The sequence below is a fragment of the Sorex fumeus genome, unplaced genomic scaffold (genome assembly GCF_029834395.1).
Source record: "Sorex fumeus unplaced genomic scaffold, SorFum_2.1 ptg000093l, whole genome shotgun sequence".
Taxonomy (NCBI): domain Eukaryota; kingdom Metazoa; phylum Chordata; class Mammalia; order Eulipotyphla; family Soricidae; genus Sorex; species Sorex fumeus.
In genome coordinates this window covers 4,023,991-4,049,353 of record NW_026606150.1, presented here as the reverse complement: position 1 = coordinate 4,049,353, position 25,363 = coordinate 4,023,991, and the positions used below count along the sequence as shown (strand labels likewise).

Sequence of the window (25,363 nt, the reverse complement as noted above, 5' to 3'; positions counted from 1 at the left end):
AAATTTACAAAAAACGTGGCTCAGCGGCAGAGCACCTGCCTGGCAAGCAGGAGGTCCGGGTTCGATCCCTGACACCAGGGTGGGGGGAAATTAGGGGCATTAGCGCATGCGTTTGGCTGACCTCAGCGCTGACCCCAGCACCGCAAACTCCCCTCAGTATCTCTGTGTACGTGGTCCCGTTTGGTCCCGCGAGGTCCCGAGTCTAAGCCACGGGTGGGTTGGTCCCAGTTCAGCCAATATTTCAGAGTGAGGAGCGCACCATGGCGCCCCCTGCTGGCCGGCGGTCAAACACCCGGGACCCCCCCCGCCCCCCCTCCCCCTCCCGTTTTCCCTGCACGGAGAACCATGGTGGGCTCCTCTGGCCCAGCTCTGGGAAAGTCCCTACTCCCCGCGCACAGTGACAGGTAGAAGAGGTCTGGGGAGGGGGCAGCGTGCTCACCTCTGCCCCAACGGCCGTGACAGCCATGGAGCGTCCGGGCCCCCGGGGTATGTGTCCAGGAGGTGCTTTGCCGTATTTTGTGTTATTTTTGAGCCACAGCCAGACGTGCCCAGGGGTTACGCCTGGCGGGGCTCAGGGATCGTATGTGGTGCTGGGGACTGAACCCGGGTTGGCTGTGTGCAAGGACAGCGCCCTCCCCGCTGCACCATCTCGCTGACCCCGGGACCCCAGGCTTTTGGTCATCTATTAGTGCGTCCCACGTAGGCCCACCTGGACCTGCGCCCCCCACTCGCACCTGGCAGGGCCGGCTCCCCCGGGTTCTGTTCACACTCCTGCTTCTTGTGACCTTGTGGGGAGCTGTGCCGAGACCTTTTGGGTCGCTGGCGCCCCTCTCCAGAGAAAAGGCACAGAGGAGAGACCCAGAGCAGGGTGCCCTCAGAGGATGGGGGTGGGGCCGGGACCGAGGGGGCACCGCTGGGGTGTGACTTGGGGAAAAGGGGAGAAAGGGAGGCATCAAAAAGGCTCCCAGGTGTGTCCATGGGGCGGGAGGCTCTCCCCACCTGAGTCTGGCAAGGACATGAGGCTGCAGCTAAGGGGGTCGGCAGGAGCCCTGTGAGTGTGAAGCCCTGCGTGTGCCGCCTGGCACCGTCCCCCTAAATCCCAAAACCAAGTCCCCCTGCTGAGAGCGGTGGGAGGAGACTGGGCTGGGGGTCAGAGCAAACAAGCAGAACAGTTGCTGTAAGCAGGGTGAGGCTGGGCATGGCTGGGCGGAGCCTGGGGCAGGGCTGGGCGGAGCCTGGGGCAGGGCTGGGCGGAGCCTGGGGCAGGAGGGGCGTGGCCTGAGGAAGGGCTGGGAGGGGCCAGAGCCTTAGGAAGGTGGGGCGGGGCCTAAGGATGGGCCTAAGGATGGGATGGGCGTGTCTAGGGCGTGGCGCGAGCAAGGCTTAGAGCAGGGCTGGGCGGAGCCTGGGGCAGGAGTGGGCGTGGCCCGAGGTCGGGCTGGGCGTGGACTGGGGCGGGCGAGGCCAAGGGAGGGTGGGCGTGGCCCGTGATGGGTGTGGTGTGGGCAAGGCCTAGGGCAGGGCTGGGCGGGGCCTGAGGCAGGCGGGGCCTGGGGCAGGGCTGGGAAGTCTGCGGGATAGCGTTGGGGTTAGGGGAAAAAATTTAGGAAGTTTCTATTTCAAGGTGCAGGCTCCTCTGTATTCGCGTGGGAACTCCCTAGGAGGAGGCTACCGCCAGGATTTCCAGGACCCACCAAGTCCCTCGTGAGCCCTGGAGCCCAGCAAGCAGCGGCAGGGGGCGGGGGAGGTGAGTGAAGTGATGCCGCCCCGGGGTCCTGACAGTTCTGCTCCTCTGGGAGGAGGCCCAGTCGCCACACCCCATTAGGGTCAGGCACCACCTTTGAGACTGATCACTTGCCCACACCATCCATTCATGCCTCACTGCAGCCCAGAAACAGGGGCACTCATTTGCCGGGATGAGAAAAGTGAGCTTCAGAGAGGGCAAGCAACTTGCCTGAGGTCACACAGCAGCAGAAGCAGCAGCATTCAAACCAGATTCCACAGCGGGTGGCATCAGGGCAGCCCAGAGTCTGAAGTCACCGCCCAAGACTAGAGTGGAGCGCTGAGTCAGTTCCGGAGCCCTGCGGGGGGCTGTCTGGACCCTGGACTTCCCTGAACCTCCGAACCTCCGGAGACAGGACTGGGAATGGCAGCCAAGACAGCTCTCAGCCAGGAAGTGGGGGAGCCCATGAGCAGGAATCAAAGGTGGGGCACTGCCTTGCTGGGGCTCGGGGGTAGCCCAGAGGCAGGGGTGTGGCAGGTATGGTCCTTTGCTCTAGTTTTTACATCTTCAGGGTAAGCCAGGTGGGACCCCCGGGGAGCTGGGACCCTGCCGCCTCCACGTCCCCTGGGCTGCAACCAGCCCCTGGCAGGTGATTCTAGAAGCAGGGCTGCAGACACCCTAGGCACGGAGACCCCACCCTGCTCCCCTGCCACATCCTCCTCTGCCAGGCTGCCCCCCAAGATTGGCCCCCCCACAGGTCAGACCCCTGTACCTGCTGGAGTGGCCAGAAGGCTACAGCGCTCCCAACTGCCTTTCTGCTTCCTGGTCAAGGGATGCTAATGCCTGTGTACGCACGTGTGCATGTATACACGTGTGTGTGTGCGCGCGGGCACGCTGGGGGCTTTGTCAGTTTGTCTGGAGCTGGGCCCCCCTCGGTGCAGTTGCCACGCCACCTGGTGGTCACATCTGGAACATTGTTTCCAGCCACCTGCCACAGGGGCCCACCCCCCAGAGACGGGCCAGGTGGGGCGAGGTGGGGTGCCGGTGGCCAGATCTGACCCGCACACTCTCCAGGGAGCCTCTGTGAGTTCTGCTGTGCCCTGGAACCCTGGCTCCGAGAACTCACATAGCCCAGGATTTCCACCTGGAGGCACAGACCCTCACACTCCCTTTCCTGCCTGCCACCACCCCCGGCCCTCCTGGCACCCAGCACCCAGCACCTGATAGAGAGGGACGCCCCTGCCCCCACCCCTAGCCCACCGCCTCTCATCTGCAGGCCCGCTACCATCAATACCCCCAGGGCTGACCCCTGACTCCCTTCCTCTCTGACCAGCTGGGCCTGCTGCTCTGCGTCCTCGTGGCAGCCCTGGGGAGGGGCAGGAAAATGGGCCCCCAGAGGTGCACAACAGGAGTCTGGGCCCGGGGCTGATGAGCCCAGGACGAAGACAGATTCCTGATCTGGAAGGACGGACCAGTAACCTATGACAGGAAATGCCCCCTAAAAACTCCCAGGAGGAGCCTCAGTCCCCCGATAACCTATGGGAGGAAAGTAGGCCCCCAATAACTCACAGGGAACCTTGGCCCCCAATAACTCCCAGGATGAAACTGGGTCCCCCATAACTTGCCGGCGGGAGGCACTTCCTCGTCCCTTTGTATGCCCTTCAGACCACAGCCCAAAGCAGCTTGGATGTCCCATTCTGAAATGTTCTAGAAACTCATCTCTGAGGGGCCGGGGGCACCTCATCGGGCTATAGCACAGGTGTGCGTGTGCAGGGCTGCACCTGGCATCCTTAGAGGCCCCCGGGATAGCCCATGTGGCTACAGACCCATACAAACCCCGAAACTCACTGTAACCCCACTGTAGCCCCTTAGGAGGGGTGGGGGTGGAAGGGGCCCTCATTCAATTCCTGCTCTTCCATACAGGCTGCTGATGACCCAGGAAGCCGCCTCTGGGGCCTGAGCCATAGTGCAGTGGGGAAGGAACTGGCCATGCACGTAGCTGACTGAGGTTCAATCCCTGGCACCGAATATGGTCCCCCAAGCACCCGCCGGAGTGATCCCCGAGCACAGAGCCAGGAGGAATCCCTGAGCACTGCTGGGCATAGCCCAAAAACACTGAAGAAAGGAGAGGGAGGGAGGAAGAAATAAGGGGGTAAAGAGGAAGAAAAAGGAGGAAGGGAGGGAGGAGGGAGGGAGGGAGGGAGGGAGGGAGGGAGGGAAGGGAGGCAGGCAGGTGGGCACTGGCCTGGTCAGGCTGTGGGCGCTGGTCATCTCCGTGTCCAGGTCTTCATGCTGCCGGCTGAAGACATCTGGACAGCAGCTCAGCTGTGTCTGCCAGGGTCCTGGGCAGGGAGACCCCCCCATCAGAACCGCAGGGCTGGCTCTTTGGGGTCCGGGTCAGATGAGATCCTGAAGTGCTCCTTAGGGTGCAGAGTGTAACACCCCGGTGAGCTGCTGGGCTGCCTGGGGACTGGCCGGGTGACCCTCCCTGGCCATAGGGCTGCAAGGTGGCCCAGCTGACCGGAGAGTCCCACAGGTGACACGAGATCTGGTTCCACCCGGGTCCCCTGAGGCTGGGGTATGGGCTCCTGCTCCCCTGGGTACCGAGGTCACTGGTGGCAGGAGTGTCCCTCCTAGTCCCCCCCACCCCGTGAAGGGGCCCAGGGAGCAAAGGGAGACAATACAGAAAGTCCTAGAGGGGCCGAATGGTCCCGTCTGGACAGTGCAACAGTGACTAGCACGTTGAGTGTTTTAGTGTTTTAGCAGCTCGCAGACCAGCATGGGGAGACCAGCACGGTTCTGAGTCTCCTCACCTCAAAGGAACTTTCTAGAACACTGCAAAGGCAAGAAGAGAAGAGAAATTCAGAACAAAAGAAAATGAGAGGGTTTTCACTATGAAGCTGAATGTCGACACTGGAATAACAATAGTGAGCCAGCGAGTGAGAGGCGAGAACTGAGCCCTCAGGGGCCTGTGCGTCCCAGCCCCCACCCAAGATATTTCCTGGGGGTCACACGAGACTCCGGCCCAGGGAAGAACAGGGAGGCCACGGGAAGAAAGTGGGGGGGGCTCCCGTTCAAAAACGGCTGAGAACTGGTGATTTTGGCCAACGCCTCGTGAAATGCCTGAACCCCAAGAGGAGAGATGGATTAGGGGGTCAGCTCCCTCTGTAACTACTTTTAAAAAACGTATTTTATTAGGTTTTTTGGAGGGGGCAGTAGGGCTACACCTGGCGGTGCTCAGGGGTTCCTCCTTCCCCTGCACTCAGGAATCACTCCTGGCGGTGCTTAGGGGACCCTACAGGTCGCGGGGGTCGAACCTGGGGCGGTCGCGTGCAAAGCCAGCACCGACCCCGCCATACTATGATTACTAACCAGATGAGCGAGTTTCAGTGGCTAGAGGCTTCACCCCGCCCGTGTCCAGCCTCTCGTGAGTCCAGACTTGCTGTCCCGGGCACCGCGGGCCCAGCCTCGGGGAGACTCCCGGGGGGGGGCGGCAGGGGAGAGGGGGGTCTCCGCCAGTCTCATGGGGGAATCTACCTTCGCTCCCCCGGCCTGTGCCTTGGTTTCCCACCTATCAGGGTGGGCCCTTCGGGGCTGATCGCCGGCACCCTGCAAGTCTTGGCTGTGACCAAGATGAGCCACAGGAGTCAGGAGCAGAGGGGGGGGCACGTGACCTGCGGGGGTGCGGGTGCCCCAAGGGGAGTGAGGGCTGCACACCACATCCGGGTCCCACCTGGTCACTGGAAGGTTCCAGAGCCAGGTTCGCTACAGCCAGCTCCCGCCTGGACATCAGCCTGCTGCCCGGGGCCCTGGGCTGTCACCCCTGGTCTGGGTGACGCTGACGAGTGTGGCCGTGGCAGGGCCTGCAGGCAGAGCCGAGCGCCCCGAATGTTTCATATCTGATTAGACAGCGCTGCTTGGCCGGCGGCTCCTTCCGGGCCCTGGCGAGGGGAGGGGTGGCCGCGGCGACAGTGGGGGTGGCCTAGAGCAGGACAGGGAGCCAGGCCATGTCCTCAGGGACTGGAGAGGGAAGCACCCTTAGGGGGGCCCAGAAGGAGGGGCCTAAACTGGGGTCTGCAGAAACTCCGAGGAGTGAAGAAATGAGCTGAGGGTTCTCTCCTGAGCACCCCCACATTCCTTTTTTTTTCTTTTTGGGTCACACCCGGTGATGCACAGGAGTTACTCCGGGCTCATGCACTCAGGAATTACTCCTGGCGGTGCTCGGGGGACCGTATGGGATGCTGAGAATCGAACCCGGGTCGGCTGCGCGCAAGGCAAACGCCCTACCCGCTATGCTATTGCTCCAGCCCCAGCACCCCACATTCCTGAGCACCCCCCCTCTCTCCCCAGCTCCGCCAGGTGCAGAGACTGTGGCCTGCCCTCAGTCCAGTGGGTCCCATCATGTGGGACCCTGAGGCCACCTGTCAGTCCCCCCTTGAGACCCTAGGTCCCCAAGTCCACCTGCCAGGACTTCCACAGGTTGGGGGCTCCCCCAACTGCCAGGGGGTGGGCAGTGTGTGCGAGGGTGGGCGCTGCAGGCCAATTTGGGGGCACATCCAGGACCCCCAGGTCGTCAGCTCCCAGGCGTGGTGGGAGCTGACTGATCGCAGTCCCCGGGAGCCAGCCCGATGGCCCCAAGCACTCAGGGCGCCCCGTTCCCGCTGGGCCCTGCCCCCCGCCCATAGCCTGCAAGCAGGGGCAGCCCTGCTGAAGCCTGTGAGTGGGGCGCAGGGGGCTGGAGTCTCAGGGGCCCCTGGTCACCCCACAGTCCTCAGCCCTGAGAGGCTGAGGGGCCGGCGAGGAGGTCCCCTGCAGCAGACTTGGGGCCTGACTTCGGGGTCCCTTAGGACTGCCAAAAACCTTTGCCAAGGTGGTACTCCCGGATGTGTGCAGCCCGTTGGAAACATTTCACCTGGGCTGTGCCTCTCACTTCCAGGCAGCGGCCAAGAGGCGTCCCATCTCCTGCTCTCTCCCCCACCCTCCTCTGCTCCTCCTCCTCCCTCCCTCCCTCCCTCCCCCCTTCCCTCTCCTCCTCCTCCTCCTTCTCCTCTCTCTCTCTCTCTCTCTCTCTCTCTCTCTCTCTCTCTGACACCAAAGGTGGACTGATGCCCTCCAAAAGGAAAAAAATGCAGCTGGGGGCGGGGGCCTGGAGGTGGGTTCAATCCTCGGGGCTCGGTTCCAGGCTGGGGTCCTCAGCCCCCCCATACCTCCGTAATGGAACCTCAGAGGGGCGCTGGTGGCCCCAAAAGGGGACATTCTGACTTGGAGAACCCCATCAGGATGCCTCGATGGGGCCGGGATCTCTGCCTCCAGGACCCCCAGATCTGGTTCTATCCCCAACACCACCAGGGCTGACCCTGGAGCACAGAGCCAGGAGTAGCTTCTGTGCCCACCGGGTGTGGCCCACCCCCTCACTCCAAGCTCAGAAGCTTCAGTGAAGGGGCGAGTAGAGAGCCCAAAGCCCACCCGTGAGCCCCACTTGAAATGTGCCGGGAAGTTGAACTCTGAGTCTGGTAAACAGTGTTTGAAAGATTTCGAAACCATCCCCCGCTCAGAGGCTGCATCTGATTAATAAGAATTACTTATGGCAGGGAGGATGTGGTCACTGAAAAGGTTAGAGCATAATAATTGGGGACCAATTAATGCCTCAGGTAAGGCGATGATGGCCTTACATGAGGCCATCCCGGGTTCGATTCCCAGCATCCCATACGGTCCCCCGAGCACTGCCAGGAGTGATTCCTGAGCACTGTGCCGGGTGTGGTCCCTACAACACACACAAAGAAAATGGAACTTAATAAACTTTGCCACCTGAACTGCTTTGGGGGTTGAACAAACTCAGTAGGAGCACGGCACCAGCGTGCCAATGGCCGGGAACTGCCCTGTAGCAAGGGGCTGGACAGAGTGGACAGTGGCTGGGTGCTGGGCTTGCATGCAGCTGACCTGGGCTTGCTCCCTGGCACCCCACGTGCTCCCCTGAGCCCCACCAGAAGTGATCCCTGAGCACTGCTGGTTGTGGCCCCAAAAACCAAAAAAAAAAAAAGAGAAAAACCCAGCAAGAACGTGGACTTCGGGCTGGAGTTGATAGTACAGCGGGTAGGGCGTTTGCCTTGCACGCGGCCGACCCAGGTTCGAGTCCCAGCATCCCATATGGTCCCCTGAGCACCGCCAGGAGTAATTCCTGAGTGCAGAGCCAGGAGGAACCCCTGAGCATCACCGGATGTGACCCCCCCCAAAAAAATGGGCTTCAAAGCCAGTATTTCAAAGTTACCAAATTTCTGGTCTCTGCCCGAGGATGGCCTCAGAGCACCAGAAACCCTTGGCCCTGGGCCGGGCATGCCCACGAGGTGACTCATGCACCCCCAGGGGGAGGCACAGGGTGAACTGGATGAGGGCTGTGACAGGTGGCACCGCCGGGGGCCATCAGCCCTGACCCTCAGGGGCCTCACTTCCTGCCCCCGGCTCGTGAGACCTGGGGGTCCTCAGGCCCCTGCGGGTACCAGCAGATCCTGGAATCTGCCTCCCAGACCCGGGGCCTCCTGCCTGCTTGCAGAACCCTGGTGAGGGCCACCTGCCCGACCCCCAAAATGTCCGGTCCCTGAGCTCTGGCCTGGCCCTGGCATGGCGAACAGACGGTAGTTGTGACTCAGGAAGGTTCTGGAGATGGGGGGGGTGGATGATCCGGGATGCTGGGGTGAGCTCCCGGAAGGAGCAGCAGAGAAGGGAAAACGAGGCAGGACGCGAGAGGCTGACCAGGCCCTCACTCCCCGGATGGGCACGGGGCACCTGCTGTCAGGCTGGGGTGGGAGTGGGCCCGTTCGAGCCCACCCGGTGGTGCCCGGACCCTGTCCCTGGTTCTCCGATCACCCCACCCAAGTACCTCACTCTCTGGCAGGGGTTCTTGGCTCCATCCCAACCCTGGCGCTGGGTCCCAACTTTAATAATGCTCTGCCCGCCCCCAGAGTCACAGAGAGTCCCCCTCAGGGACAGGCATTCACAGCAGACAGGGGCACGCGTGGCCGCAGCAAGGGCACCCGCTCAGCTCTGCACCGAGTCCTTCCCTCTGGGCTGTGCGGGACTGTGGTGAGGGGTCTGGGCTGACCGGAGCACGTGTGGGGCCTGGACGGAGGCGTCTGTGGATTCGGTTTCAGCTGGACTCTCAGAGGAGTCACGAGGTGCTACTGAACACACAAGCGTGGAAGGTGGGCTCAAGCCAGACGCCCACCACCACCCTCGCCCGCTTCCCGGAAGGCTGAGGCGCTGGAGACGGTGCTGCCTTCTTTTATGGTGAGGCGGCCCCTGTCGGGCTCAGGGCTTGCTCCTGGCTCTGCCCCAGGAGTGACTGTGGGATCCCGGGGATGGAGTCGGGGCAGCCGCCCTCCCCGCCACCTATACCTTCTCTCTGCAGGCTCTGCGGGGAGGCGGGCTAGGAAACAGAGTTGGAATGATGTGAGAAGCCCAAAGGTGCGACCAGGGCTCATCCGGGACAGTGCCCCGGCCGCCCGCGGCAGGAGCAAGGCCACTCAGAACAGGGCAGGTGCTGATGAGGAGGCAGACAGCATCTCAGGCCAGACAGACAGACAGGACAAAGGTGCATGTGTGGCGCAGCTCACTGGGTCCCATCCACGCGCTGTTCATCTCTGAGCAGTCGCGTGGCCCCCAAACCCAAAACCCAGATGAAAAAGGCAGTGGGATGCCGCTCCTAGGAGGGAGAGGGGGTCTGGGCCAGACTGGCTGACAGCACCCTCTGTGACCCAGGATCCCCCCACAGACCCAGATTTTCCTGAGAACCCACAATCCTTCTGTGGTCCCAGGACTCCCCCCACCCCCCACGCACATGGACTCATGATTGAACCCCACCTCCTGTGGACCCCGGATCCCTCCACGGACCAGGATCTCCACCTGGCAAAGGCACCTGGAGTTGGTCCTCAGGCCTGGGTCGCCGTCTGGAAGTGTGGGGACCACCCAGGCTGTGGCCAAAGGGGACACCCGCCCGGAATGGTGGTAGGAGGGAGGGCCCTGCCAGCTCTGGGGGGGTATTGGGGGCAGAGTGAGGGTGCTGGGGGGGGAATCTGCTTTGCGAGGGGGAGTCTCAGTGTTTATGGAGAGGACGGGACTCTTCAGAGCACAGGCCAGGGAGCATTAACAACAACAGATCTTTCTAGAAAACAGGCAGATGGGAGGCCACACGGGGAGCACTGGCTTCTGTCACCAAGCCAGGGGGAGCACGCGACGCCGGCAGAGTGCGGCGGACCCCACAGAAGAGGTGCCACAGGCCAGGGCTGACGAGGGTCCCCGCGACAGAACCTGGAGTGCCCGGCAGGCTGCTCCCGGCCAGACTGTGTCAAGGCAGAATGTCCCCAAGCCTTGTGACAGTCACGATCCCTCGAGCATGGACACTGCCCAACGGCCACCTGAGTGGGTCTGGTGAGTATCTGGTGCCCACAGCTGCCCACTTCTGGGGTGAGGACGTGTCCCATCTCCCCGCTGAGCCATTCGAAGCATGTGACACAGCGTCTCTGCCCGCGGCATGCCGTGTGACGCCGAGGCTACTGTGTAACCAGAAGTTGGTACCCCGGTCTCCAAATAACCGTTGTGGTTAGCAACAGGGACCCCCAGACCGTTCAACCCCAATTTCTCAGTTCCATTCCTGTACCCGACCCAGACAGACCTGGTTCCATCCAGGATCAGAGCCGACCCTACGAGTCAGCATCCCTGAGTCCCACCCTGAGGGCTGAGGGAGACTACAGGGTCAGCGCACTTGCCTTGCACAGGCCTGACCTGGGACTGACCCCTGAAGCCCCGCTGGGTCCCCCTGAGCACTGCCGGGAGTAAGCCCTGAGCACTGTGGGGAGATCCCTGAGCACAGAGACTGGAGTAAGTCCTGAGCACTTTGGGAGATCCCTGAGCACAGAGCCTGAAGTAAGTCCTGAGCACTGCTGGGAGTAATCCCTGAGCACAGTCAGGAGATCCCTGAGCACTGCTGGGTGTGGCCCAAAAATCAAACCAGGACTAAAAAACCCCACTCTGACGCTTGATAAAGGGGCTCTGGGAGCCAGGGTAAGGGAGGCCTCGCTCACACCACAGAGAGGAAGCCAGTCCGAGGGCGCCCTGCCACCAGGACCCCACTGCCTGCCGCCCACCTCATTCAGAGACACCGTCCCTGGTGTGGGACAGTGGCAAAGGGAACCCCCAACGTTCTGAGATGCGGAGGCTGAGGTCCGTGTGGCATCTGAGCCAGGGAACCCTCCACACTGGCTTTTGTCTCTCACATGACATTTCTTAGCCCAGAGGTGTCAGAGGCTGGGATGGCACAGTGGGTAGGCCAGTACAGTGGGTAGGATGTTTGCAGGTGTCCACCCTGGGTTCCAGCATCATGCGGTCTCTGGGGATCACCAGATGCACCACAGGGGCCCCTGTGACCTGCCAGCTGGGTGGCGGAAAATCGCCCGTTGCCCGCCAAAAAGAGTTTACTCAGAAAAGACTGAGTATCAATAAAGGGAAAACGATCAGCCTAAAAGCAGTGCCAAATGCAGGATGTTCTGGAACCTTCTGAGCACAGAGCTGAGGGCACAGCCACGGGCTCGTGGCACTGCCGGGCTGCGGGAGGGTCAGCTGGTGTCCTGGCTGGGGCCTGGCGGAATCAATGCCAGCTAACGGGGACCAGCCCAGGAGGCTGCCAGGGACAGGGGGTCTGGGAGCCCTGCAGGGAGGAGACGGGGGGGGGGGGGGGCGGGGGCAGGACGGGAAGCTGGTTTCCATGAGACTCAGCCCCGACTGTGCCCACGGCTGGAAGCGTGGGCGGCAGCCACATGACCAACGTGAAGCCCCGGGAGCAGCTCCTGGCCCCTCCCCGGCTGCAGCCTCTGACAGCTGAGAGGAGCAAAACCTGTGATTTCCCGGACGCACAACCAGACGGAACGGGAAACTTCCGCTCCCAAACTGAATCCCCCCCAATTCTCAAACGCAGACATTTGCAAGCATTTTTCACGTTAGAGTCTTACCAACAACCACGTTCTGTGGACGTGAAGGCTCCGCTTGTGAACTGCCGAAGCTAGAGTGGAAGGACTCGCCGTCTGGGAGTGGGAACAGATGCCATCAGCATCGAGTGTGATCTCATGGGCAAAGCACGTTCCTTCGCGCAATCTGCAGAGGCCTGAGTGGGCCCGCTGCTCTGACCACCGCAACTCAGAGCCTCTGCCTCCTCGGGCTGCGACACTCGCTCTCTGAGATCACGCCCACGCGGACACTCCGCCACAAGCCCTCTATTCCGCAACGATGTCCATGCTGTGCACGCGGCAGCTGAGCTGCTGAGGGTCCCTGACCTGCCCAGGGTCCCAGGAGCCCCACCAGGGCTGGGGCTGGGTCCCCACCCCTGCAGTCATGGCGTCGGGAACCTGGGGCTCACTCTCAGGCAGACAGTGACCGGGTCAGCTAGGCCCCCTCGTGTCTGAAGAAGGTCCTGGAAGGCTGCCCGGGTGCCAAGACCTCCACAGGCAGGGCCCCTGAGAGGACAGCCCCAGCCACAGGGCCTGGGGGGCGGGGGGACTCCTCGGACCTGATGCTTAGGAGCAGATGGTGTCCTGGGTGGGGACAGTGTGACCAAGGCTGCTGAAATGGCCGCACACCTGCTCTCATCCCTCAGTGCCAAGAGGCACATGCCAAACATGCAGACGCACACGAACACACTCGTGTTTGCATGTTCATGATTTCATGATAAAGGTAAAAAGGTAAAGGCCCTCCTGTTGTTTGTCGATTTGCTCGAGCGGGCCCAGTAACGTCTCCATTGGAGACTTTGTTGTTACTGTGTTTGGCATATCGAATACTCTCAGTAGCTTGCCAGGCTCTCCGAGAGGGGCGGAGGAATCGAACTCGGGTCGGCCATGTTGGCTGCGTGCAAGGCAAACGCCCTACCGCTCATATGTGTCCATACAGATATATGTGCACATGTGCAGACACATGCATGTATGTGCACACATGTGCAGAGACACATACATGTGTGTGATATGCACTGCATGTATGAATACACAGGTGTACATGCATACACGGTCTGCACACGGGCATGCCACACTGACCCACACACACATGCATGAACAGATACATATAAATGTGTGTACATTCGTGTGCAGCCTGCACCCAGGCACAGATGCACATACATGCAGATCCCACAGAGACGTGCAGGTGCACGCAGAGACCTGGGCCCTCTACCCACCCACACGGCTGCTCACACACACACACAAACACACACGTGTACATGTTTAGGCAAAAAAGACAGACGCACACGCAACTGGCACATATGTGCACACAGGCACTCATGTTTCCATGACAAACTGGAGACGTGGAGAACGCTTCTGTCAGACTGGCAGGTCAGCTGTGGGGCATGTGCCATGGAGACATGGCCAGGTTGTGATGCCATGGGGAGCGGGAGTGGCCGACTGCACCTTGCAGCGCTGTCCTCTGCTGTCGTGCACACACGGTCGCAGCAGCGGCTTGTCTGGGGACACCCAATGGAAGGCATTTGAGTGGCCACCGGCTGGGGGAGGGGGGCAGAGGAGGCATGCAGGGTGACAGGCCGAGTGGTGAGGGCCAGTGCTCCCCTCATTCCTCACCCTCATCCCCCAGGGAGCCTGAGACAGCCCAACAGTGAAGTGGGGGGGACACCCAAACCCCTGCGCATCGGAGAACAACCAGGCAGATGGGGGAACTGAAGCCGGTCCCGGGTTTTATCTAATCATGGGTGCTGGAACTTAGAGTGGGGGTTACAAGAGAAGCTCGAACTAAAATTCCCAGAGATGGTGGCCGGGCTTGGGGGTGGCCTCGGCCAGGGTGATCTGGCGGGGGAGTGTGGAGGAAGGCTGGGGTGCGGCACAGTCTCCTGAGACCCAGGGCATCCCGGATGTGGGAACGGGCCAGAGCCAGGGCTCTCAGAGAGGGCGGCTGCGCATGTGGGAAGTAAAGGGACAAGAAGGCAAGACAGGTTTTCCAAGCCAGTGCTCGCGGCCCCTTCTCGGGTGGTGGAGCGGGGTGAGGACGCGGCTGCGAGCTTCCGTTCTGCAGCGGGTCTTGGGCTGGTCAGGACCACGGACAGCGCCCAGACCTGGGGCTGCAAAGAACAGGGCTGCAAAGTCCAGGAAGAAACTCCCGATCATTGTATAACTGAAACCCAAGCACAAAAATTTTAAGTCTACAACTGTATCTCTGGGCTGGAGCGATAGCACAGCGGGTAGGGCGTTTGCCTTGCACACGGTGGACCTGGGTTCAAGTCCTCTGCCCCTCTCGGAGAGCCTGGCAAGCTACCGAGAGTATCTCACCCGCACAACAAAGCCTGGCAAGCTACCCGTGACGTATTCCATGTGCCAAACACAGCAACAACAAGTCTCACGATGGTGACGTTACTGGGCCCGCTCGAGCAAATCGATGAACGAGAGGACAGTGACAGTCATAACTGTATCTCATGGTGTTTCACTAATAAAAATTAAAAAAAAAAAAGAAACTCCCTCCCCCCTGGGGCAGGTGCGATAGCACAGCGGGTAGGGCATTCGCAGCCTACGTGGGTTTGATCCCTGGCATCCCAGATGGTCCCCCAAGCACCGCCAGGAGTAATTCCTGAGTGCAGAGCCAGGAGGAACCCCACACCAAGCGGCTCAAGAAAAGCCCCTGGAAGAGGGCTGGGGTGGTGTGAGGCTGAACCTGCTGGCCTCGGGGAGGCGCCTCGAGTCCCAGCTATGCCAGCTTGGCAGGGTATGGCTGGCCTTTGTGAAAGGATGTAAGTCACCCATGGACCCACTCAGCCAGCCCACCCAACCGGGCTTTGGGGCATTTTAACTTCCTCTTGGAAAGATGTCTCCTAACACCAGGGTTCGTTTTCATTACCGGCACCTAGCACTGCGTCCCGTGACTCTTCAAAAACAAGACAGATTCCTGTCCTGAGAGGTTCTGAGTGTTGGTCATGGCTGTGGGTGGCGACGGTGACATGCCGAGGCTTGCCAAGAGCACGGGACATGGGTCAGGTCACCTACTGGGGACACGGGAACTGGGTATCCCCCTCTCAGAGGGCCAGAGAGACAGAACAGGGGTGAGGCACAGGCCTAGCATGTGGCCAACCCTGGTCGGTCCCCCGAGACCCCCTGGGCCAGGGCCAGGAATAGCCCCAGAGAACTGCTGGGTGTGCCCCCCAAATTTATAAATACAAAAGGCGGCAGTGCATAGCTTGCCTGAGTTTGACCCTTACATGATGCCCCAACAGTGATGGGTATAGCTTGGGTCTGAGCACTGAGCCATTCAGCCCGACAGGCTGGTGACCAAGGGGAGTGGCCCCAGACCCACTGAGCACCGCTTGGGAATTTCCCTCAAAATAAAAAGAATAAAGGGGCCAGGTTGATTGTACAGCAGGGAGGGCGTTTGCCTTGCATGTGTATGGCCTGAGTTTGGCCCCTGTACCCCGTATGATCCCCCCCAGCACTGCTAGAGTGAGCTCCAAGCACAGAGGAGTCAGACGCCGGCACTGCCAGGTGTGGTCCCCAAACCAAAATAATAATCACAAAATTAAAACATAATACAAAGGAAAGAAATAAAAAGAACAAAATCGGGCAGTTTGAATAAAAGACACGAAAACTAAGGTGATCTAGAGGGACCAGTTGGGGAGAAGCCTGGAGGTGACGGGAGGTGGCTGTCAGCTTGCTCGGCTCCATGGCTTGTGTGCTGTCTTTTTTTGAGAGGAGCACGTCGCGGTGCTCAGGAGCCCCGTCCAGTGGTGGGGAACGAACCCAGGGTCTCCTCTGCGCGTTTCCCCACTCGCTGGAAATCTGTACAGAATGTTCTCTCTGCATCATGAGGGAAATCCACTTTCTTTTCAGAACGTGTTCTGCTCGTGATTAGAGAGAAAACCCTGAGAATATTTGCAGGCTCCATCCTCACAACGCGTCCCGGGAAATCAGGAACAATTAACACGGAGAGGAACCACCGGGCGGGCGCGCCCAGCGAGGGGAGAAACACGCCTCCTTAGGGCGCGCTGGGGGCGGGGGAGGGGAATCAATGTCGTTCTACTGGGGGGAAAAGAGCGAGCTAGAGCCAAAGAGCAGGCTTCATCCCGAAGTCTACAGAAATTCTCCGAAAACAATTCTCGGAGGAAAATATGATGACTTGACCGCTTTCGCCGCGAACGCAGGAAGATGAAGAATCCAACCGTGGACATCCTGCACTCGCCCTAATGCAGCGGGGAAGGAAAAGAGACTTAAAGGAAGTCGAGAGCAGACAGTGGCTGGAGGCCCCAGGGACACCCTGAGGCGGCTTCCCTGCTGGATCCTAAGAAGGGGACTCTAAGAAGTCACTGACCAGCCGTGGCAACAGTGGGCGGGACCCACAGGGACTCCGGCTGCAGGGAGGGGGCGCGGGCGGTAGACCACGTGTCTGGCGTGTGGGGGCCCGAGTTCAGCTCTGGCACCCTGCACGGAGCCTTGTGGCCCCGGCGAGCTGCAGTGGCCCCAGGCCCCACTGCCACTGGGGATGGCCCCGTTTCAAGGCAGCTCTGCTCCTTGGTGGGCTAGAGGGGCTGAGCCTGGGGAGCACTGCATTGAGAGCTCAGATGGGCCCAGATCTGTGTGTGGGGAAGAGCCTTCAGGCCATGCACAAGGCCCAGGGCCACCGCCAGCCACACCCAGATGAGCCAGGGGTCCCGAGGCCACCCCAGCCAGGCTCAGGGAGCCACGCGGTACTGGGGTTTGTTTGATGCAGGGTCCGTGAATGCAAAGTACACCCCAACACTGTGCTTCCTGCCCCCACCCCCATTGGTGTTTCTAATGATCGGGGCCATGCAGGCAGCACAGCTGCTCCAGACTGGGGTCCAGGTGCTGGGGCGCAGGGGGATGAGCAGAGGGACCCCGCATGGGGCCTGGCGTGTGCTTGAGCAATGGGATGTGTGCACGTGAATGTGGAAGTGTTGAGAGCAGCTGGGTGCACGCGTGTGTATGAGGGTGTGTGTGTCAGCAGGTGTGGAACTGAGTGTGGGCGTGTGTGTCTAAGGCAGGGAGCAGAGCGACAGCACAGCAGAGGGCACTTGCCTGGCACATGATGGCCCAGGTTCGATCCCTGGCACCGCATACGGTTCCCCAACACCGCCAAGAGTGATCCCTGCGTGCCGAACCAGGAGTCAGCCCTGAGCCCAGGGTGTGGCCCAAAATCCAACAAAATAAAGAGTGTGTGCCTGTGTGTGTATGTGTGTGTGTGTGTGTGTGTGTGTGTGTGTGTGTGTACGCCCATGCATAAGCATCTGTATGTGAGTGGCCAGGAAGTGTGTGTGTGTGTGTGTGTGTGTGTGTGTACACACCGTCCTTGCATGAGATGAGCATCTGTGAGTAGCCAGGAGGTGTGTGTGTGCGTGTGTGGGGGGGTGTGTGGGGGGGTGTGTGGGTGTGGGTGCTGTACCCGTGCACGTGTGTTTTGGATGTTGCATATATGTGCACAGTTCCCAGGCGACCATCACAGAACACCTTCCTGACAACAGCCTGAGGAGCTGTCCAGGATGAGGGTCGGGGCACTACTCGCCTCTCGCCTGCCCAGTGCCATGTGGCCAGGATGGACCAGCGTGGGCAGCCCTGGACACTGAAGTCCCAAGGGACGCTGACAGGGAGTGACGAGGGCAGAAGGAAAGGAGTCGCGCTGATAACCCTCCCCTGCAGGGCCATGGGCTCTGGGCACCCCAGGGTGGAGATGTGGCACTTCCTGCCAAGACCAGGGGTATCAGGCAGGGGCCCCTGAGTCAGGAAGCGGGGGGCGGGGAGGGGGCAGTGCTGTCTTCGGAGCTCCCATCTCTTCCTCCCCTGGCTTCTGGGGCTCCCTTGGGGGTGTTTATTAATAGAAGGCTGAGAAATGCCTCAAGCCAGCAAGGGGCTGCCCCCAGACACTGCTCTGGCTGGAGCCCCCAGTAACCATGGCAACCAGAACTGGCCACAGAGGAAAGAGCTGTCCGGGCTTGGAACAAACCCAACGGCGCCCCCAAGTGGTAAGCCACAGCAGCGGCACTGGAGAGTGGGGGGCCAGGAGGGGCTTCTGCTAGGGGCTAGAGCGAAAGGACAGCTGGGAGAACACTTGCTTAGCATCCGGCCAATCCAATACAGAGACAGTCCACGGCCCCGCCAGCAGTAAGCCCTGCACACAGCCACTTGTGGCCCCCAAACCAAGCGGTATGTGGTCATCGTCCAGAACAGGCCACCAAAGGGAACGACCGGCCTGAGGCAGCCGCTCCCTCTGACCAACGTGCCCCTGAGCCCTGTCACTTGGCTGGGCCTGGAGACGCACGTGTCACCCAGCGCCCACTCCCCTGAGTGTGCGCCCAGCCACTGGGTCCAGATCACTGCGTGATTCCCAAGGTTACCTTTGGGGGCTAGAGCCGCAGCCCAGTCTCGCGTGCTCGAGTCCTGGCTGTGACCCACGCAACAGGACAAAAGGAAATCGCACTTTTAGGGTGCAGCAAACACGGCTCTACATCAGAGCCAGCGCCCACACTAGCTGGTACTGTTTTGGGGGCCACCCCTGAAGGTGCTTGGGATGCTCCCAGGGAGGGACCGTGCAGGGCTGGGGACGGAACCCCAAACTCCTGCACACTCCCCCATGATCCGGCCCTCTCACACCTGGCACCAAGAGGTTTGGGGGGGCCACACGCAGCGATATCCAGGGGCTATTTCTGGCTCTGCACTCAGGAATTACTCCTGGCGGTGCTGGGGGACCATACGGGATGCTGGGGGTTGAACCTGATCGGTCATCCTAGAAAACTCATGGAACAGGAAAGAGGGGCTTGGGGACTAGACGGATAGTCCAGTGCGTTTGCCTTACCTGTGACGAACCCGGGTTCAATACCCGGCGCCCCAGATGGTCCCCCAAGCACCACCAGGAATGGTCTGTGAGTGCAGAGACAAGAGAAGCCCTGAGCATTGCTGGGTGTGGCCAAAAACAAACAAAACCCCCAAAACCTTGAGTTCGGGGGGCGGGAGACACAGAACAGGGACTGGCTTGCTCAGGCTACCCGGCCCGACCCCCAGCCCTGCGTGTCCCTGAACAGAGGGAGGAGAAGCAGGCCCCAGCCCCACCCCTCCCAGTACAAAGTCCTCAGGGGTCAGGCTCACAAACACACATGGCCTGGGTGTCGACAACTGCCCAGTCCCGCCACAGAGGACCCAGACCCACGAAAGAAGGAAAGAATGAAACTGGAGCATGTCCACTGACACAGGGAGAGGGACCGTAGGGGCAAGCGGGCAGACCAGAGACTCCGTGTCTTGGGGGCTGGGGGGACAGGTTGTGTCTGTGCCCTCAGGACCACAGTGAATGCGCACCAGAAGGAGAAGCCGCTTTTCCTAGTGCAATCCTGACACCAAACCGGACATTAGCCAGAGGCCCGAACGTCAAGGTGGAACCTTCTAGAATGAAAGGCGAGATAATCTTCATAACCTTTCTAAATATTCAGGGTAGCAGAGACTTCTTAGCGAACTAAAAGCAGAGCCCAATAAAAAAATATTGATAAGTTCAACATCGAGGGAATTTTGCATTTCTGCTTTCCACGAAACTATCAAGGAGAAAGTTAAAAAGGGGGAAGATTCAAGTCCGGAAAAAAAAATTAACATGATAGTTGTCTCAGGGCATGACTGATGACTGGGAGATCAGAGTCAGGACACCCCCCCTCCACACACACACCCCACAAACAACAAACTTTCTGGATGTTTAAGTCCCTTAGCTAAGCATATTACAGGGGCCGGAGCGATAGCACAGTGGGGAAGGCACTTGCCTTGCATGAAGCAATCCAGGTTTAATCCCCAGCATCCCAGACGGTCCCCCGAGCACCACCAGGAGTGAGTCCTGAGTGCAGGGCCAGGAGTAACCCCTGAGCATTGCCAGGTGTAGCCAAAAAAACAATAAATACATAAAACAGCATTTTTTTTACAGAGCCAGGAATAGGCCCCGTGCGCAACCAGGTGTGACCCAACACCCCCTCCCGTAAAATAAAACACCGTAACATGTACATGCTTGCAGCATGCATGACAGAGGTGTCCTACCACTGATCCTGCCCCAGGCTCTTTCCCATAGGTGCTAAATCACCTCGAGATTCCTCAGAAGAACCTGACTCGGTCTAACACAGTGTGCATCGTTGCTCTGCTGACCCGTTTCCGGAACAACGGCCTGAGCGGTACCGCATACACAGCACGGACGCCGCCAGCCCAGCCGGACCACTGAGCACATCTGCGACCCCCCAGTTGGCTGGATCCCCCCAGCCTGCAGCTACGGGCGGGTACAGACACAGATCCGGGAAAGATCCTCAAGAGTGGGACAACCCGAATCTCAGAAATGGGCCAGAGACGCAGGCGTCTCCCGAGAGAGGAGTTATTAGGGCTTATGAGCACAAAACCTGACGCCCTGTGCGTGCAGGAGATTGAAACCCAGAAGCCAGAGCAGACCTGGGCAGCCAGCAGCAGCTGAGAGTCCTGGAGGGTGAGCACCCCTCCCCCACTCCGCCCTGTGGCACTTCTGGAGGAAACTCAGACAGCCAGGACACAATGGGATGCGGCTGGTGTTGTCTGGGCACTGCTCGGTCCCCAGGACCCCACCATTCTCCTGCCGAACACCTACTCCAGAGGGTTGAAAACAGACCAGCTAGAGGCCTGGAGAGATAGCACAGTGGGTAGGGCCTTGTACGCAAGCAACCTGGGTTCAGTTCTCGGCATCCTGTACGGTTCCCTGAGCCCCATCCAGAGTAATTCCCAAGCACAGAGCCAGGAGGAACCCTGGAGTATTGCTGAGTGTGATGAACAAAAGAAAGGAGGAGGGGCTGGAGCAATAGCACAGCGGGTAGGGCGTTTTGCCTTGCACGTGGCCGACACGGGTTCGATTCCCAGCATCCCATATGGCTCCCTGAGCATCACTAAGAGTAATTCCTGAGTTCAGAGCCAGGAGTAACCCCTGAGCATCGCCAGGTGTGATCCAAAAAGCAAAAAGAAAGAAAGGAAGGAAGGAAAGAAAAAAAGAAAGAAAGAGAGAGAGAGGAAGGAAGGAAGGAAGGAAGGAAGGAAAAGAAAGAAAGAAAGAAAGAAAGAAAGAAAGAAAGAAAGAAAGAAAGAAAGGAAAAAGAAATAAAAGAGTCTGCCTAGAGCTGGGCAGGTCCCCAGGACACACAATGCCTAGTCACAATTATGTGACATGCCACAGAGGTGCCCACGAAGATGGCACCGCCTGCCCCTTCTCAGAAAAGCAGTCACCCCACGCAGCCCCACCCCAGGAAACCTCCTGCTTGAAGCACACAGAAAACAGCACCCCCCACCACCCCGCTACAACACTGAAGCAGACGCCTTTTTATTTCTGCAGGGACAGACAGTGCATTTATTTGCAATAACTTATTAGTACCATATTTTTCACAGTAAAGAATTTTAAGACGTTTGAAAACAAGGAGGTTCTTATTAATTAAGATGCAGAGGAAACTTGAAAGCTCTTATAATCTCAATAATTAAAAAAGAAAAGCCCATGAGCCAGAGAGGCCGTGTAGTGGATATAGTGCTGGCCCTGCATGTGGCTGACCTGGGTTCAATTCCCATTACCCCATAGGGTCGCCAATCCCATTAGGAGTAATTCCTGAGCACAGAGCCAGGAGGAAGCCCTGGGCACTGCTGGGTATGGCCCAAAAATAACAGAATTTTAGGGGCCAAAGCACAGCGGGTAGGGCATTTGCCCTGCACGTGGCTGGCCCTGATTCAATCCCCTGGTTCGATCCCCGACACCCCATATAGACCCCTTAGTACTGCCAGGAGTATGTCCTGAGCACCACCAATATGGCCCCCCAAAAAAAATCAAAAAAGAATTTTTTTAATTATTTGGAGTTGATCCTATGATGGGCTGGAGCGATAGTACAGCGGGTAAGGCGTTTGCCTTGCACGCGGCTGACATGGCTGACCCGGGTTCAATTCCTCCGCTCCTCTTGGAAAGCCCAGCAAGCTACTGACAGTATTTCGCCCGCATGGCAAAGCCTGGCAAGCTACCTGTGACGTATTCAATATACCAAAAACAGTAACAAGTCTCACAATTTGTCGTGAGATGTTACTGGTGCCCGCTCGAGCAAACTGATAAACAACAGGCGGACAGTGCTACGGTGCAGTGAAGATCCTATGATGCTTTTATCAAATAAATCTGTGGCCAGTAAACTTTTGAATCTCTGTATATCTACGGTGCATTTTTCGTTTTCGCTGGTACGGATGTGAAATTCAAATTATTTCTGTAGATCTTGTAGCAGTTGGTGTTTAGAATGAGAATCCTTTCTCCCTTGCCCATCCCTCCCTGACAGGATGCATCAGGCACCTTTGATCACGTTTGAGTTTCGGGGTGCGTTTCCGCACCCCAGCCTTAACCTGAGGGAGCAGGGTCAGCACTAAAGGTGGGACAAAACTCTCGCGAAGGGCTGTGGAATGAGATCAGGATAAAGTAGGCAGCAGGACCTGAAAAATGGCCACGACGAACCCAGCCCTGGGCCGCCTGTCACAAGCTCAGAGACCCCAGACCCCTGCTGGAGACTGGGGCACCCCACAGAAGGGTCAGGCTTGTGGGGGGGCGTGCCCGTGCGCCCCTTGCTGGCTGGCAGGGCCAAGAGGCAGCATCTGCCTCCTCCCTGGGAGAACCGCTCCACTGGAGGGGGACCCCCCACTTCCTCCACCACCCCGTTACCTCGCCTGGATGTGGGAAGCTCCAGGTGCCCCTCTGAGTGCAGAGCCCCAGTGGGGTCAGGCTGAGGCCAGGGCTGGGCCCCCCACTTCTCCCCAGAGTCTCCCCAGTTGGACCCTCGCCCACAAAGTCATATCTGATTCCCCTTCTGAGGGTCTGACCCGACATCCCAGCACAAGACTCAGAAGAACAGGGGAGAAAGCAGGGGTCTCTGAGAACCCCATTTCCCGGGGACAGGGCTGCCTCGGAGGGGGCGGGGTCCCTGCCCAGGGGGCACCAGGGTCCGAGGACAGCAAGTTTTCAGTGCCCCAGTACCCGGGAATTAAAAAGTCTGGGGAGAGGTGAGGAGGGGGGCTGTAAGAGGGATTCCTTGGAGAAAGCCGGGGTCCACCTGCCCCTGTTGGGGCAGGGAGGGTGGGCTCTGCCTCTCACCCCAACATGGAGATAGGACTCCCCGGAGCACGATGGGGTCCCCAAGTTAGGAGAGAGTGATGGGGGAGAGAGTCCACCGATCACCCCATTTATAAGCAGGGCCCCACCTGCCCTGAGCTTGGTGATGAGGGGATTCGCCTCCTGGGCCTGGGGACACCCCACATCTGGACTCAGCTCGCTGCAGGCATGCAAACCGGAGATGCTGGGTGCAAACGCAAGCCCTTCTTTCATTTTGGCTCACTTTGGGGCAGGAGTTGGGGTTCAGGATGGAAATATTTGAAATATGGTTGTGGGAAGGTGTAATGGTGGTGGGATTGGTATTCGAATATTAAATATAATTTATAAAAAAAAACCTACTTTCTCAAGTAAAAATAGCTGTATACACACATAAACATTTACATCAACTATTATAGCTTAGAAATGATCTTTGTTCTTTTTTCCATAGTATTTTATATTAAGTTGTTCTAAAGTTGGGGATAGTTGTAATCTTTTGGCTTTCAGTATGCATTTTTTTCTTTCTATATTTCAGCATGCCAATTTTTACATTTAAAGTCATCATTGGGGCTGGAGTGATAGCACAGTGGATAGGGCGTTTGCCTTGCACGCGGCCAACCCGGGTTCAATCCCCAGCATCCCATATGATCCCCTGAGCATCGCCAGGAGTAATTCCTGAGTGCAGAGCCAGGAGGAACCCCTGAGCATTGCCGGGTGTGGTCCAAAAAGCCAAAAAAAAAAAAAGTCATCATTGTGTCACTGTTTTAGCTATAAAATTTTCTCCCTGTAATTAAAAAAAAGTAATTTTTGCATTCTATTAAAACAACTGTATGGGCTGGAGCAATAGCACAGCAGGTAGGGTGGTGTGAAGCATTCGTAGCCGCGCAGTCCAGGAATAGGTTCACTCTGGGTGAGGCTGTGCCCGAGCGTGTGGAGAGCAGTCGTGAGCGTGGCGGTGGCTGAGTTCTGGAGGTTTTCAGCTGTCGAGGCTGGGTCCCTTGGGACGGGGAGAGATCTCACCCCCCCCCCGACACTCCCCCCCAGGGTGCTCCAAATAAAACAATCTGGCGCAGGGTCCTGCAGCATGGTTATGGCATGTGTCCTGTTTTGCTCCCTCCAGGGGTCACTTCTAAGCTGGAACAGCCCTAGAACAGCTGGATAGGACCCACTGGCAACAAAACAATGAAACAATAACAAATGGGGAATGAGTGAAAATGGAGCCAGCAGAGACCCTCAGGAGGACAATCCCAAAAAAAGCCCCCACCAGGGGGCCGTAGGCAAGCCCCAGGGGGAGGTTCCTAGAAGCTGGGCCTGAGGGAACCTGGGGCCACCAGCGCACGGGATGAGATCTTGCTCTCTGCAGAGACAGAGCTAAGTGTCCGCGGGAACAGGGACAGAGAAGCCACAAAGCAGAGGCCCAAGCGACAGTACAAGCTGGGCACTTGCCTTGCACTCGGCCAACCCAGGTTTAACTCCCGGCACTCCATAAGGCCCCCTGAGCTGGCCAGGAATAATCCCTGAGCACAGAGTCAGGAGTGAGCCCTGAGCACCGCTAGGCATGACCCCAAAATAAATGCCCCCCAAAATACCTGGGGATGGAGACTGAGCCACCAGGGTGCGGGTCCAAGGCGGGGCTGGGCCAGTCCCATAACATCTGCTTGGGCTGAGCCCGGAAAGTCGGAGCTTCTCTTCCAGAGGCTAATTTTCGTGCAAACCCCGAAAAAAATACGAGTTGCCTTGGGCTCAGCAATCCCATCTCTGAAACCGGCGCAGACAAGTAAATTAGCATTGTGGGAAGGCTCGCGGGGCTGAGATGTTTACGACAGCCCGAAACACCCAGCAGGGAAGCAGCCACAGAAAACCCTGTGACAGACTCATTTTCATCCATTAAAAACCTCAGGCCAGGGTCCCATCCATCAGCACCGGAGACGTTTGTCCGTAATAGATGGCTGGCGCGGGAAATGAGAGCAGGGGCCCGGGTGAGAGCAAACGCTGTCGTGAGCCGTGCAGAGCCTGGCGGCGGGAGACGGGATGGCACAGGAAGCGCGCGTTGGCTCTTAAGCCGCAGCCTGGGGACAGGCGGGCGACATTGCGCTAGGACTTTCTGATGCGGCTCACTCTGTCTCCATTGGACAAGCGTGAATTTAAAACAGAAGTGAAGGGGGCTGGAGCGATGGCACAGCGGAGAGGGCGTTTGTCTGGCACGCGGCCGACCCAGGTTTGATTCCCAGCATCCCATGTGGTCCCCTGAGCACCACCAGGAGTGATTCCTGAGTGCGGAGCCAGGAGGAACCCCTGTGCGTCACCAGGTCACACAAAAAGAAAAAAAAAGTGAAGGGCCCGGGCAACTGTTCAGCAGGGGCGCATATGCTGCCCGAGCCCATGTGCTGCTTGTGCCCACGTGGCCGAGCACATGTGTCGCCCGCATCTCCCCTCTTGAGATGCGTGCTTTCATGCTTTCGTGTCTAATGCTGGGATGTGTGTAGGGGCTCTCTCTGCCCTTGGAGAAGCCGCATTTTCTCTTGA

At 58.9% G+C, this 25,363-nt stretch overlaps 1 protein-coding gene across 1 annotated transcript in view; it reads right to left on the bottom strand.

The window, feature by feature from the left end:
* Nucleotides 1-1,432: 1,432 nt before the first annotated feature.
* PRDX5 (peroxiredoxin 5) overlaps nucleotides 1,433-25,363 on the bottom strand; it is a 136,148-nt gene continuing 112,217 nt past the window's right edge. The window contains exon 7 of the mRNA XM_056131726.1: nucleotides 1,433-1,443. The gene's annotated coding sequence lies outside the window, so the exon portion shown is untranslated. The remainder of the gene's footprint in view (nucleotides 1,444-25,363) is intronic.